Source organism: Coenobita brevimanus, chromosome 23 (genome assembly GCF_032717465.1).
Source record: "Coenobita brevimanus isolate Jiangsu-jjx chromosome 23, ASM3271746v2, whole genome shotgun sequence".
NCBI classification, from domain to species: Eukaryota; Metazoa; Arthropoda; class Malacostraca; order Decapoda; family Coenobitidae; genus Coenobita; species Coenobita brevimanus.
This window is the reverse complement of record NC_136976.1, coordinates 50,100,961-50,116,702: the sequence shown is the minus strand read 5'-3', so window position 1 is coordinate 50,116,702 and position 15,742 is coordinate 50,100,961. Positions and strand designations below refer to the sequence as shown.

The following is a 15,742-nucleotide window of genomic DNA, read 5'->3' as shown; positions in this document are numbered from 1 at the left end:
ACACTTATATATATCTACAGTCTTTATTCATAAGTTTCCTTCAGTAGTATTAGTTTATTGTCACTGTAGGGATTCAATTTCTTTCAGTAAAATACGTAGCATTCACTTTCTCGTCCTGTATACTGGCATTGATGGTGAATGTCACTTTCATCTTCACTCTCATACTCATAGCATTCAGACATGCTAGAGTGAAACTTTCACTTTCATTACTCCTAGGGTATATACTCGTATTCTTATGATACTACTCATTTACATTTCTATTTACGTTCTCTATTTTATTTACGTTATTTACATTTCTATTTTATTTACACTGTGTTGTGCACTGTCACTTGAAATAACTTATAAAACTGTTTTCCATTGTTCACGTATATTTACATTCATTACTTTCACTTGCTGTTTACACATTATTTACACATTATTTACAATTCCACTTGCACTGTTTTACTCAATAGAAAGATCGTAGTCACTCTTTTATCAATTGTCAGCCCTTTACCTCTTTCCACACGAGGTTTAGTAGGGGGTAAAGGTCACAGGGCCATTTGCATGGGGGTGAAAAAAGGCCTTGAAGTCAGCAAGAAGAAACATACGTACTCTCACTTCGGAAGTTAAGAGTAACCTGATAACGGAGGGCTAGCGTGGAGGCCTGCTAAGGGGTTATTCAGGGTTACCAATATTACATCTTGAAACAGCTAAGTCTAGCACTGATATGATTGGCAGGAAATCTAGACAATACATTATAAATTTGGTAGTTCCAGGTGAATGTAAATATCACTTAGGCTTCTCCCTTCCCTCCTTACATGTATATTTATTACGAAAATAGATTAGAGGCCTTCTTAGGAGATATATTTTCAGAGCTACCAATGTTAGATCTTGAAACATCTTTGTTTAGCACTGATATGATTGGCAGGAAATCTAGACAATACATTATAAATTAGGTAGTTCCAGGTGAATGTAAATATCACTTAGGCTTCTCCCTTCCCTCCTTACATGTATATTTATTACTAAAATAGATTATAGGGCATATTTCAAGGGGAAAAAAACAGCGAAAATTAGCGAACGAGTGCACGTGAGGTGTTGTCAGGTGATAATTAGCCAATTCCAGGTGTTTGGCACTCTCACTTACCTTATTTCTTTCTTGTATATATTATTTTGTATAAGAATAGGACATAGGGCTTATTTCAATTGATGAAATCAGTGAAAAATTCCAGGGAAGATTTACTTAGCGTAGCACGGCCGGGCAGGCGAGAGGATAGGGTAATGGAGGGGGGGTAGGGAGGGGAGTCAAGAACGGGGAGAAATGGCTAAATTGTCAACAATGGATGGGAGTACAGATGAGATTAGGAGTGCTGACTAGTGTTGGACATTGGCAGTACTGATAGATGATACAAGCCCCCACTTGGAAGCCCGGGTGAATTCAAAATAACACAGAATCACAAAAGCGACGCCCCGTGGTATGATCCCTTGCTCCCAAGCGTCACGAAAGTGACGCCCCGCGGTTAAGGGGTTAAAAAGAAAATGATTTTTGTTCAGGGAGCTTTACCGCAAAAGTTTTCACGCACACCTTATGTTTTTATTTTATAATATTGTGTAGAATTTCATGAGCTTTCTCATGGTACCTGCACATTTTTTATATGCATCATAGTTTCCGAGTAAAACACAAAAAACTACTGGGTACTTACAGCCGTGCTGCTCTTTCGTCATGCGTTCACAACAACCGATATACAGTAAAAGTTTGATATAACGGAATAATTCAGCCAGCCCCTATTCCGTTTTATCAAATATTCCGCTTTTTCAAACTTCTGTTCCAAAACTATAGATGGAACGGAATTTTCTGGAAATTTGTGACTTTTCCGATATTTCTTCCCTATCTCGTGACCTGAAGCCTATACTTAGTTGGTACTAAATAGCTTCTTTTGCTGCACACAGACATGCTGCCTATGCTAGACATAATGATGCACACAGAGTATTCAGACCCCACAATGATAATAATAATACAGTAATAATAATGAATAAAACAGTAAAAAACTCACATCCAGATGGGGGGATATGACTTGTGCATCGCGATTTTTCCATAGTCATGGACAAACCGGCTTGTTTCCGTTACAGAAACCTGACGCTTTGCAATGGAATGGAAAACTTCAGGTATGTTTTGAGTACTTTACGGAAAAAAGTTGTTCTGTTTTCTCAAGCTTCCGTTTTATTCTGCGTTCATTATATCAAGCTTTTACTGTATTCCCGCCTACGTAACAGTGATTTTTTATCAGAGATATTACATTGTTATGTCCTGTATATATGTAGAATTCACTGATCTTTATCATGGCTCTTATAGGAAATCAATATGTCCAATAGTTTTCTAGTAAATGGAGGACAAATGTACAATACTCCTCCGTGTGCTGCTTAGTTTTACCGCAAGCAAGTAAAAAAACACTTTCTTTCCCCGACTTTACCAAAAAAATATGCTCCCAAAGGCTTATATTTTGGTGATGAACATATGTAGAAATCACTGATCTTTATCATGGTTCTTACAGGAAATTGATACGTCCAATAGTTTTCAAGTAATTGGACATCAAAGCTAGAATACTCCTCCAAGTGCTGCATAGTTTTACCACAAGCGAGAAAAAAAACACTCTCTTCCCCCGCCTTTACCTAAAAAATATGCTCCCAAAGGCTAATGTTTTCGTGATGAACATACGTAGAATTCACTGATCTTTCTCATGGTTCTTACAGGAAATCGACACATCCAATAGATTTCGAGTAATTGGACAACAAAGTTAGAATACTCTTCTGAGTGCTCCTTAGTTTTACCGCAGGCGAGAAAAAAAACACTCTCTCCCTCCTCCTTTACCTAAAAGATATGCTCCCAAAGCTTTTTTTTTTTTTTTTAATGTACAGATTGTAATACCTCCAAGGGTTGTTTTTATAGTGCTATAAGCTACTCGACATGACCACTACTCTTTTTCCTAGTTACTGATGCTGAAGCTGTACTTTCTGTCATATGTGTAATAAGTAGAAGAAAATGCTTATTTGTGTGAAAAATATAGAGGTATACCACGTTGAGTACACCGCTTCCCGTCCGATCAGCGAAGTTAAGCAACGTTGGGTCTGGTTAGTACTTGGATGGGTGACCGCCTGGGAACACCAGATGCTGTTGGCATCCCTACGTGTCAAGTGGGGTTGGTGGAGGATTAGTGCCCCTCCCTGTAAAACAATTAACTCTAAGCCGTTGGCCGCCCCGTTTGGGATGCATGGCGTCTGGCAATGAATGAATGAATGAAATAGGTCTATATACAAATCAACAAAATTCAGAGAATTCACTTCCTCCAGGGGTGTTGAGCTGCTGGCGGGACCTTCTGGGGTTTGAAGATGAGTTATGTAGAGTGTGCGTGTGTGTCTGTGTGTGTGTGTGAGTATGTCGTAGGTGTGTAAGTGTGTGTGTGTGTGTGTGTGTGTGTGTGTGTGTGTGTGTGTGTGTGTGTGTGTGTGTCTGTGTCTGTGTGTGTATTAGTGTGTGTGTATTTACCTAATTGTATTTACCTCATTATGATATACTGGAAATGAGCTACTCTCCTGGGGTCCAGTCTCTGTTTCTCAATAAGTCAAATTTAGCTTTAAACTCGTTTAAGTTTTTAGACTGGACGATCTCTTTGTCCAGGCAATTCCACAGGTCTATATATACATCTATAAGAAAAACTGTATTTCTTGATATCCTTCAAGCAGCTTACCTTCTTCAATTTCATTCCGTGTCCTCATGTTACTCTCTTATCCCATACAAACAGATCTTCTTTGTCAATTTTGTCTACTCCCATCATGGTCCTGAACACTGCAGTTATGTCACCCCTCTTTCTCCTTTTTTGTAAAGAAGGCAAATCCAGCTTTTTCAGCCTCTCTCTGTATGGCAGATCTGCCAGACTGGGGACCATCTTGGTTGCTGTTCTTTGTATTCTCTCAATCTTGTTTATACTGTATCTTTCTTTTTGTGTGGGGACCACACTACTGCTGCATATTCTAACCTGGGGCGGATCATGGCCACCATCAATTTTTTCTTCATCTCCTCATCCGTATAATGAAATGCTACTCTTATGTTAGTCGAGAGTTTGTACGTCTCTCTAACTGTCTTGTTAATATGTTTTTCAGGTGACAAACTATCCTGAACCAGCACTTCCAAATCTTTCTCTTCTCTTGCTTTTGTGATTGGTTCATTACCCATCAAATAAGTCAGTGATGGCCTCTTGGTACTTTTACCTATTTCGAATATTTCACATTTCTTTGCATTGAATTTCATTTCCCACATCCGGCTCCAATTGTGTATCCTATCCAGATCCTCCTGCAGCATTTTACAATCCTCATCAACCTCTACTGTCCTCAAGATCTTTGCATCATCAGCAAACAGACTTGCATAACTATTTACTCCATCTACCATATCATTTACGTAAATCAGGAACATTACTGGCGCCAACACCAAGCCCTGTGGGACTCCACTTGTTACTTCCTTCCATCAAGACCTCCTATCCTTTATTACTGTCCTTATTTGTCTGTCTCTCAAAAAGTCTCTCATCCATTCCAGGAGGTTCCCCTTCAGTTCTCCTATATGATCTAGTTTCCACATTACTCTCTTATGGGTTACCTTGTCGAAGGCCTTCTCCAAATCTGAATACACACAATCCATCCAACCATCTCTCTCCTGTAGCACGTCAGTCGCTCTTGAGTAAAAGCTCAACAAGTTGGAAACACATGACCTTCCACTTCTGAATCCAAATTGACTTTCATTTCGTTTCGTTTCGTTTTTAAAGGCTCCAACATGCTTGCATGCGTCAGCCTTGGTCACCTAATGGCGGCTCTCCATGCCGTACGATCCATTGCAGCCTCCCTGTTCAGTCCCTTAACCCTGAGGTCACACTTAATGACCTCGTCCCATATCTTTCTCGGTCTACCCCTCGTAACCCCACCCCCAATATTAACACTTCTCACTTTCCTCACCCAATTATCATCCCCCATCCTCTCCACATGTCCAAACTATCTCAGTCTACCTCTCCTCATCACAACACCAATACACTCCAGTCCTATCCTACCTCTCAACTCTTCCATCGTAAACCCAGCCCCTCCAGGCCTTGGACGCAGGAACACACTGCACATCCAACTAATCGTTGTCATTTCTGTACATCTGAGCTGGCGAATATCTTCATCCTTCACTGCCCAGGTCTCACTACCATACAGCATTACACTCCTAACACATGCTGCATACAAAGACCCCTTAGCACGTAGGGAGAGTCCTTTCAGTGTCAGGAGAGGCAAGAGCTCCCTGAACTTCTTCCAACCACTTCTCACCCTAGCCACAGAGCTAGCTTCAGCCCCACCTCCAGCACACAACATGTCTCCCAAATAACAAAACCCTTCCACACACTCAAGAGATTCACCAGCAAGTTCAATTCTTTCACGTCTGACAATCTCCACCTGCTCTCCCCGAAACGTCGTACACATAAAATCAGCATTATCTCGCAGTCTACCACTGATACCACTACATCTCTTATGCTCCCATTTATCACAAACACCACACAAGATGGAATTACTTCCCACTCCTTTGTGGCAAACTGCACATGGCCACTATCCCTCGTCTTTGACAGTACTGCCACCAACCCTAGATATCACTTTTGTGTTATCTGCATTTACCCTTAAACCCTTGTGCCCCATACCATCTCTCCACTTCCTAAACCTTTCCTCTGCCTCCCTTTTGTTCTCTGCAATCAACACCAAATCACCAGCATACAACAACTCCCATGGGAGTCCGTTTCTAAAGTCACGTGAAAGGGCTTCAAGTACCATGATAAACAATATGGGACTCAAAACCGACCCCTGATACACACCAACATTCACGGAAAACCCATCACTCAAATCTCCATTCACTCTTACCTGGGTGTGAGCACCCACATACATAGCCATAACCATCCTAACCAGCCACTCCTCCAAGCCAAGCTTTCTCATTGCCCACTTCACCACCTCTCTAGGGACTCTGTCAAAGGCCTTTTCCAAATCAACAAAAACAAAATAAAGATCCCTTCTCCTACCAATATATTTTTCCTGAAGCTGTCGAACAATGAATATGGCATCAGTGGTCCCCCTACCTGGCATAAACCCAAACTGCATCTCATCAATATTCACTCTTTCTCTAATCATACCTTCTAAAACTCTCTCCATTACCTTCATCATCTGATCTAAAAGCTTTATACCTCTATAATTTCCTCTTTCCAGGGCATCACCCTTCCCTTTATACACATTTACAATTACATTTCTCAGCCAGTCATCTGGGACAACACACTCATAAATAATCCTATTTATCAGGTCAGTGACTAACTGCACCCCTACACCGCCTGAGGCCTTCAACATTTCGGCAGTCAACCCAGACACACCTGCTGCCTTCCTCACCTTCATCCTGCCTATTGCCTCACTCACAGTAGCAACATCAATCAAAGGCCAAGGACCAGACACTGGATCTGCTGGCTCCAAACCTTCTCTGTCCCAGTCAAACTCCTCATTCAACAACTGGTTATAATGCTCTCTCCATGCATCTTTAATATCCTCACTGTTCACCACTACCCTTCTTTCATCATTCTTCACACACTGCTCACCTATAATATCCCAATTATCCCTCTTCACTTGACCTGCCACCCTAAATATCATATTTTTCCTTTCCCCATGATTTAGGTTATCAAGTAAAAGTTTCTGTGACTCAGACTTTGCCAAAACATTCATCTCTTCCAGATATTATATCCATCTATCTTTCAGAAATCTCTCGCACAATTTTGCGACCATGCCGGTTAGGGACATTGGGCTATAATTCAGGGGTTCTTCCCTGTTTCCTCCCATATAAATTGGTACCACATTTGCCCTCTTCCATTCTTGAAGCACTTTCCCCTCTTCCAGAGAACACACAATTAAACTGTGAATCTTATCTGCTAGTTGTTGTCTGCATTCCCTCAGTACCTAATTGGAGATTCCATCTGGTCCTGGGGCTTTCCTTACATCTTGAGTTTCCAGTAATTTATACACTTTCTGTACTTCCACTTTTATATCTTTTATCACTACATTTCTAGTCACACCCTCCCCTTCCACAAACTCCTTTTCTATCTATCTATCTATCTATCTATCTATTGCCAGACGCCTCAATCCCGTTTGGGGTGGCCACAAACAAATCGCCTCCAAGTCGCCCTGTCCCCCGCCATTTCACTTCCCTGCTCCCAACTCACACCCCCCTCTCTCATATACCTCTCCACCCCATCTCTCCATCTCATCCTCGGCCTCCCCCTTCCTCTTTCCCCCTCCACCTCACGCACATACACTCTCTTCGTCAGTCTTTCACCCTCCATCCTCTCCACATGGCCAAACCACCTCAGTGTGTTCCTCATAACGCTCCCTATCACATCCACATCAACACCACAACGCTCCTTTATATCCTCATTCGTCAACCTGTCTCTCCATGTGACTCCACAGGCTCCTCTTAAATAACTCATTTCCACGGCTCTCACTCTTGACTTGTGTCCTTCCAACAACGTCCAAGCTTCACTTCCGTACGTTAGAGTTGGTATCACAATACTGTCATGTAGTATCTTTTTCACTTCCATGCTCACTTCCCTGTTTCTTATCACTGCTTTCAAAGAACCAGCAACCTTTCTTCCTTGTTGTATCCTTTCAAACACTTCACCCTCCAAACTTCCGTCCTTACTCATCACATTCCCCAAGTACTTAAACGTACTCACATTTTCCATTTCCTCACCATCCAAACTCACTGTACATTCACTGACTTCACCTCTCTCAAAGACCATCACTTTACTCTTCCCTACATTCCCTGCTGTACTCCTTTTCATTAGTGAAAACTGATTGGAAACATTTGTTCTGCTTGCATTGCCGCATCTTTGTAGACCTCTCCTTCTACTTTCAGTTTGGTGATTCCTTCCTTTTGTTTCAGTTTACCATTGACAAATCTGTAAAACAGTTTGGGCTCATCCTTACATTTGTCTGTTATACCTTTTTCAGAATTCCTTTCTTCCTCTTTACGTATTCTTGTGTATTCTAATTCTTTTATATTCTTCCTTTGTTCTGTTGTTACCTCTCTTTCTCCAGTTGTTCCACGCCATGTCTCTCTCTTTTTTTGCTATCTTAAACCTTCTATTAAACCACTCCTTTTTCCTGTTTCTTTCCTCCTTATTCTTGGCATAAATTTTTCCGCTCCCAAATTATAGAGGTCTAGAAAGATATCCCACTTCCCCTGTATCTCTCGTGTTTCTCTGAACTTTCTCCAATTTACATTTCTGAAAAACTTTCTCAGTCCTGGAAAGTTTGCTTTCCCAAAGTTGTATCTTCCATGCCTATAAAGCTTGTCTCTTGGCTCCACGTTCCCTATTATTATCTGGAACTCAGTGACCACATGATCACTTTTTCCTACAGGACACAGATATTTCAAAGATTCTATTACATCGGGTTCTTCGGTAAATAGTAAGTCTGATCTTCCTGGTGTGTCCTCACCTCGGAACCATGTCTCTTCTTTGACCCAATGCATCATCACATTGTTCATTGTTATATTTAATAATATAGTGCCTCACGAATCCTCACCACCTTCTGAATCCCATTCCTCCCAGTTCACCTCTTTACGGTTGAAGTCACCCATTGAAATTATGTTGTTGCTTTTTTCAATCATTTTCTGTAAATAACTAGCAATGTCTGACATTTCCTGGTATTCATCATCATTCCATGCTCTTGTCTTAGGGGGAACATACACTACCGCCTTATCTCTCTTGCTGTTCTCTCCAGTTTCTAATTTCATATTTACCACTTCAGCCCTGTCCTCTCCCATTTCCACGGTATCTACATTTATGTTGTTCTTCACTGCTGTCATCACTCCTCCTCCCATTTTATCTTCTCTGTCTCTTCTCCACAGTTTGTATTTACCATCTCCCATGTGAACATCAATATCTTCTCTTAACTTGGTGTCTACGAAGCACATAACATCAGGTTCATATACCTTCAAGATATTGTTGGTCTCTAGCCTTGCCAATATTAAACCATCAACATTAGTATATGCCATCTTCCAGTTATTTTTGATGTTTTTTATACCCTCTTCTCTCCTTCTCTCCGTCAGTACCACTTCTTTAATTTCTGATCCATATCTCTCCAATAAAACTGTCTTCTCTTCTTCCGTTCTCTGTTAGTTTTTTACCTTTGCTTCCTTTACTATTTCTTTTATTTTAGCCCTTTCTTCCTCATTTGCATCTTTCCTTATCTAAACATTTTTAACCCTTCCTTGTCTGATAATCTCCATGTTCTATTGATGATTTCGTTTACTGTTGCCTGGGACTTAAACTTTACCTTCAGTGGCCTCGCCCTTCCTTCCTCGTACTTTCCTAACCTAAACACTTCTTCAATCTCCTCTTGACCTTTGTTGTTTTCCTCCATAACTACTGCTATTATTTTTTTTTAACCTTACTCAGTTCTTCTCTTTCTCTTCCTGGTCTTACTGTTATACGTTTTTCTTTTACTCCTGAAATTATTACACATTTTTTCTTATCTGCTAAATCCCTGACTAAAGATTTTCTACTTCTCAGTACCCTAACCACTTCCCTCTCTACCTTTTCCTTGCTTTGTTGTTCTATAATCTCTTTCAGACTTACATTCCTTCTTCCTGAATTTTCTTCCACCCCTTATGTTGCTCTTTGATTTCTTTAATATGCTCATCTTGCATTCTTGATTTGGATTCATACTCATCTGGTTTGCTTTTCATCCTGTCCCTTTCTTCTTCCAACCTTTTATTTTCCCTCTTAAGCTGTTTTATTTCATTAGAGGCAGATTCATTACTCACTTTTAATTCTGTGACTTCTCTTTCTTGTTCATCACTGCGTGTACAAACTTTTTCCAGTTTATTCCGTAGAATTTTGATCTCGTTTTTCCTGCTCTATGGTCCGTTCTTGTAACTCTCTAATTACTGCCCATACCCTTTTTAACTCCGGGACCTTCCTGTGTGCTGTTTTCTCTACTCCTGCTAATCTTGTTTGGTTCAGCTTAATACTTCCATTTCCCACATCATCTTCGGAAAAGCCCTCAGACTCACTTTCGCCAGTTGTAAACAAAGCATTGTCCCTTTCCGCCATAATGCAATCATATGGAGACTTTCCATTTCCACTATATCTTGTACTTTTTATGACCAAAACCGCGTTTTTTTTAAAACCACTGTCCAACGGGACCACCACTCACACACTCTTCACATAATCACAAAGAGGCTGCAATCCTTTTCGTTGCTGATTCAGCGATTATTTTCCCACGATCCAGGAAGAGCTTCGTCTCTGTCGGCGACCTTGTGTGCCCTGGTGAAGATGAGGAGGGGCACAAGTCACATGTATCCTGTTTGTGATGTGCCACCTTGCATGTGTGTGTGTGTGTGTGTGTGTGTGTGTGTGTGTGTGTGTGTCTGTCTGTCTGTTTGTCTGTCTGTCAGTGTACGCTCCACTAGGGAATACTTCACTCGGCATGGAACCATTCGAAACAATCACATGCAAAGTGGGCACACAGGGCGCACCAGAGTCTCCTCCAGTTGGGGATCCTCTCCCATCGATGGCCCAGTGTGTGATCCAACCGCACTCCGTTGTTGATGACTCTCCGACGCTTGGTTGGATGTCCTCCTGGTCTTCCCTGGTCCTGTCATCCTGGAGTTGCAGCTGCAGGGCCAGGCATGGCAGCGGTGGCAGGTTCTCCCGACGGACTAGGATCTGCTGGAGATGGTGGTCTAGGCACCCGTGCTGGTCCTGTAGGCGATGGTAGCGTTGTCTCCTATGCTGGTCCTGCTCCTGGAGATGGTGGTGTTGGCACCTGAGCTGGTGCTAAGATGGTGCTGGCCCGGGAGACAGCTGCTGGCACCTGTGCTGGTGCTGCTGCAGGTTCCGCAAGTGCCGGAGGTCCTGCTGGCCTTTGGGTTGGAAGATCAGGGGCATGGTGGATGATGTGCTCTGATGCGGGCCACTCTGCTTCATCAAAGTGAAGGAGCTTGTCAACTATCTCCTCCACAAATTCCAGCAGACTGACTGACTCATGCGAGCATTTCGTATATAGGGCGAACGCATCGAAGATTGCCATCTGGATGAAGTAGAACATGATCTTGGTCCGCTTCACGGTCTGCTGCTGGAAGTACTCAATCATCGTGCAAACCCTGATGAGCTGATTGCGATTGTCCTGGGTTATAGCAAGTGAGTTGAAGGCATGGAAGTGTTTCAGGATGGCCCTGAAATGCCTCCCACTCATCACTCGCTGGAACAGGGGGTAGTTGTGGAGACGGGAACTTCTCCAGCAATGCCTGATGGACGGCATATTGACCACCCTCATGAAAAAGTACAACCCCAGGAGCTTGGCCATCTCCTCTTCATTGCAGATGAACCATGCATCCAACACAGTCCCCAGGAATGATGCGTAGTTGTTGGTTTCGCGGGTGAAATACATCAACAACTCCCTGGTGAAAAAAAGGTGGAAGAACTGCTGGCTTTGTTGGCGGATCCACCCACATTCCTGGGGATCCTGTGAAGGGCCCATTACATGGTGTGAATGGGCCACTGTTCCACCCTGGATCCTCTGCGGCAACACCTCCCACAGTGGTGGCAGTGGGTTGACCTACTGACACCTTTCTGCCTCCTCAACCACACTTGGCAGCCCCCTGTAGCTAGGCTGCAGACCACGGCAGCCTCATCGATATGGTGATGGCTCCGGTGACGAGGACGATGAGGCTGGCTCCTGCTGTTGGAAAACGTCGGGGGGGATGAATGCTGTCGGAGACAGCACCCTCGTCGACCGGGCAGGGGACGATGACACAGTCACATCCTGCACCAGTTGCACCGCAGACACTGCACCATGTACAGGTGCCAGTGTCACGTAACTAGGCCCTGAAACCGGTGACATGGGCTCAGCCAAGGGGGAACTGGAGGCTAGAGGTGGAGAGACCACGATGGCTGGTGGAGCGAGAGGTCCAAGCAAAGGCGATGGCTGATGTCCAAGTGAAGACAATGGCTGGGCTGATGGTCCCAATGCTGGCGGTGGTATCTGCTCCCGTGGTGGTAGGGGTTGGAGCAAAGCCTCCCGATGGGAACGGTGCAGGATGTCATCCCAGTCCTTCCCACTCAAAACATCACTCAGCAGCTCTTCCTCCTTGCTCTCGGTCACCTCCTCAAAGAAAATCTTCTGCCACTCCTCAGAGGACAAGCCTTTCTTCTCCATCGTGGCAAGCACTGACACACTAAAGTTCAGTATGAGCTATAGGTTCTTAGCTGAAAAACAAAACATATTATTCACTGTCACGCAACACTTTCCATTGAGAGTAGCACTACGCAAGTGATGTTTTATCTTTCCGTACGACCAATCACTGCACCATTTACGAACAGTTCACATAAACAATAACTTTTCAGTGTCTTTAAAGGTGTCAAACCTGTCCACTGGCATCTGTGGGTGTGTGCCATATACTTTATATACTGTATATACAGTAATCCCCCCAGTATCCGATGTAATAGAACCAAAGGCACGTCCGGAAAGTGGTCCTGTCCGGCTAGTGGGCCCCAGCCTCCTGGACTTGTACTTATGGACCCTAACTCAGAAATACACCTATACAACTCCCTCTGGACATGCATTGCACCTATTTAAGACCCAAATCACACCAATAAGGGACATAAAAGACTGAAATAAAAGCAAAAGAACCATAAAATGAGGTTTTAGAGGTGAGTTTATACAATATTAAACATTCTGGGTACTTACAACAGGTCCCTGGCTCCTGGACTGGTACTTATGGACCCTAACCTAGCCTAACTCAGAAAAACACCTCCCTACTGCACATCCATAGCACCTAAGACCCTATTCACACCAATAAGGGACATAAAAGAGCAAAATGATTGGATCTTGAATTTGGCTCTCTATTGTATTTTGTTTTCCTCTTGGAGGGAACTGTTACTGCGGGCTCATGGCCTTTGGTTCCTTCTTCCTCGCATAAAAAAAAAAAAAAAAGTATGGAAAATACAGTACAATAAGAAACATTCTGGGTACTTACAGCAAGTCCCTGGCCATCTCGATGAATAACCCGCCTCCTCTCAGACTCTGACAGTAAGAAGGAGTTCCTGAAGCACTTGCAGTACACAGTTCATGAAGTCTTGCACTGAACTTAGTCATTTGCATTCAGAATTCCATTCTCTTAACACTGCGCACTCTTGTCTTACCTGCGCTCCATTGTACCTTAATGAAATAAGTGTTGCACAATGCACTTAAAGTCTTTCCACTCATAAAACCATTTTCTAAACATAACACACTCTAGTTAATTTATGCTACATTGAAAGTCAATTAAATCCTTGTCTTTTCACTCAGAATTCTAATTCCTTAACACTGTGCACTGTTTTTTTTCACTGCACAACACTGTAAATTCCCGTGTGGTCTAGTAGAGAAGTTCTAGGCATTTAGTCACTGTCAGAGTCTGAGAGTAGCTCTTGCAGGTGACCTAGGGGTGCATCACTGGGTTGTGGTGATGGCGTAGCCACTGCAGACGACTCTGAAGAGAGGCACAAACTCACGTCGAGTGGTGACTCCACCGTGCCTGATGTGCTGGGCTGTGGCTCGGAGCATGAGGGCCTGTCTTATGGAGTGGAGCCAGGGCTGGGCACAGCAGGGGTCACGGGCCTGAAAAAGCTGTCAATGGTTGATTGACCCAAGGAAAGACGATTTTGATGATTAATGATGCGCTGCCTGAAAGCGCTCACTTCCTCCACAAGTCCCAAGGGCCCCATCTCCCTGTTGCAGTCCGGGTGCTCCATGTAGTCCAGAACGAACTCTAGGTGTTCCCGGAGTGCGCTTAGCTTGGGGATGGCTGGAGTAGTGTCATCGTCGAAGTCCTCGTCGGAATCTTCAAGCTGGGTACTGACACCTGCAACTGAATATGCGATCTCGATATCAGACTGGTCTGATACCCAGGATCGCCCTCGTCGTCATCCAACCACTCACGCACTTCATCCACATCAACATCGTCCCCATGCGCATGTAGATGTGCATGGAAGTCATCCACGTCAAAACCTAGGAAATCATGCTCCACATCCATTCCGAGAAGCAGACGAGACCAACCAGGAACTTCCTTCCATGTAGATGGGAGACTTGATGTTGTAGCGGCGAAGGTTTTCCAAAGTCTGCTGACCTCGCGTGTCCCGTCCCTCCCTGCGCTCGTCCTCGTCCTCGAGAACAACCATCACCTCGTCCAGGAACTTCCGTCGGTACAGCCTCTTCATTGCCACGATCACTCCTTGGTCCATTGGTTGGATGAGAGCAGTAGTATTAGGTGGCAGAAACATGCACCTAATGCGGCCATTCTCAGCCACCAAGTCCTTGTCGCACGGGTGAGCAGGTGCATTCTCGAGGAGAAGGAGGGCCTTTATCTGGTTGCTTGGGATTCCCAGTTTCTCCGTCTGGTAATGGATGACCTCCTTAATGAAATGGCGGTGGAACCAGTCTTTGAAGATGTGGGCAGTGAACCATGCCTTCAAGGAATGGTACCAGACAACAGGAAGGACATCCATCACCCTACGAAGACACCGAGGCTGCTTTGCACGGTCGACAATAATGGGCTTAAGCCGGTGGATGCCGTTAGCATTGGCACAACACAAAGCAGATAGCCGTTGCTTGCAGAGCTTGCGGCCAGGTACACGCTTCTCCGTCTCCTTGGTTAGAGTGTTCGTAGGCAAAGACCGATAGAATAAGCCAGTTTCGTCAGCGTCATAGACTTGACCGAGAGTGAGGCCCTCCCTGTCGATCAAGCGATTCACCTTGTGCCGAAACTCGTCTACTCCATCCTCATTGGCGTCCAAAGCTTCGCCATGAGACTTACAGTTGGTAAGGCCATGTCGTAACTTGAACGCAAAGAGCCAACCTTCGGATGCCTTGAAGTCTAGGGCGTCTTGAAGCCTTGCGAACTTCTCAGCAGCAGCCTTTAGGTCCGTGCCACGCACCATCACACCAGCAGCACGTTGCTGTCGATGCCAAATCAACGTGGAGCTGTCAACTTCTGCTTACTTGGGAGTAAACATCACCTTCCTCTCCACGTTGTGTTTGCTTTTCGACAAGAAGTCAGCCGTGTACTGCATGAGTTTGTCTCGGGATCTCTTGATATAAAACAAAGTAGATTGGGCCAGGTTGAATTCACGAAGGATGCGTGAGGAAGGCCATCTCGCATCCACCTTGTTCAGTATCTCCCTCTTCATCTTCATAGTCAAAACCACTCTCTTCCTCTTCTCAGGCAGTGGGGCCATCATCACACTCACGAAGAAGAGGCACGAGAGCAGCAGGAGAGCTTGCAGCAGGTAAGGCACCACCACAAAAGCGAGCATGTGGGCGGCCATGACGACGAGGGTGCACACACAACGAGAGACAGGCGGCAAGTGGGGAGGATGCAGTGGCGCTCTAGCGGACATCGGTGGAACGACGCACCAAAACACAGCTGGCCCGCGCTGCGCGCACCAAGTTCAAATTACAGGTGGGAAAAAGTCGGATTTTTTCAAATTTTTTGCGGTTTTTGGCCCATTTTGGGAATATTGGATCCTGGGACGAAATGTCTGGTAATTGGGGATGTCCGGAAATTGGGCGTCCGGATATTACGGGGATTACTGTATATATATATATATATAATTTTTTTCTGCCCTCCTTCCCCTAAGGTTCCCCCAGCACATGATATACACCCTAACAATATCTCCAT

General features: G+C 44.2%; 1 protein-coding gene and 1 pseudogene across 1 annotated transcript in view; both read left to right on the top strand.

Moving 5' to 3' along the window:
* The window catches only part of LOC145392702 (malonyl-CoA decarboxylase, mitochondrial-like), a 203,782-nt gene that overhangs the window by 176,565 nt on the left and 11,475 nt on the right, over positions 1-15,742 (top strand). The gene's annotated exons all lie outside the window — the stretch shown is intronic.
* On the top strand, positions 3,036-3,154 carry LOC145393131 (5S ribosomal RNA; annotated as a pseudogene).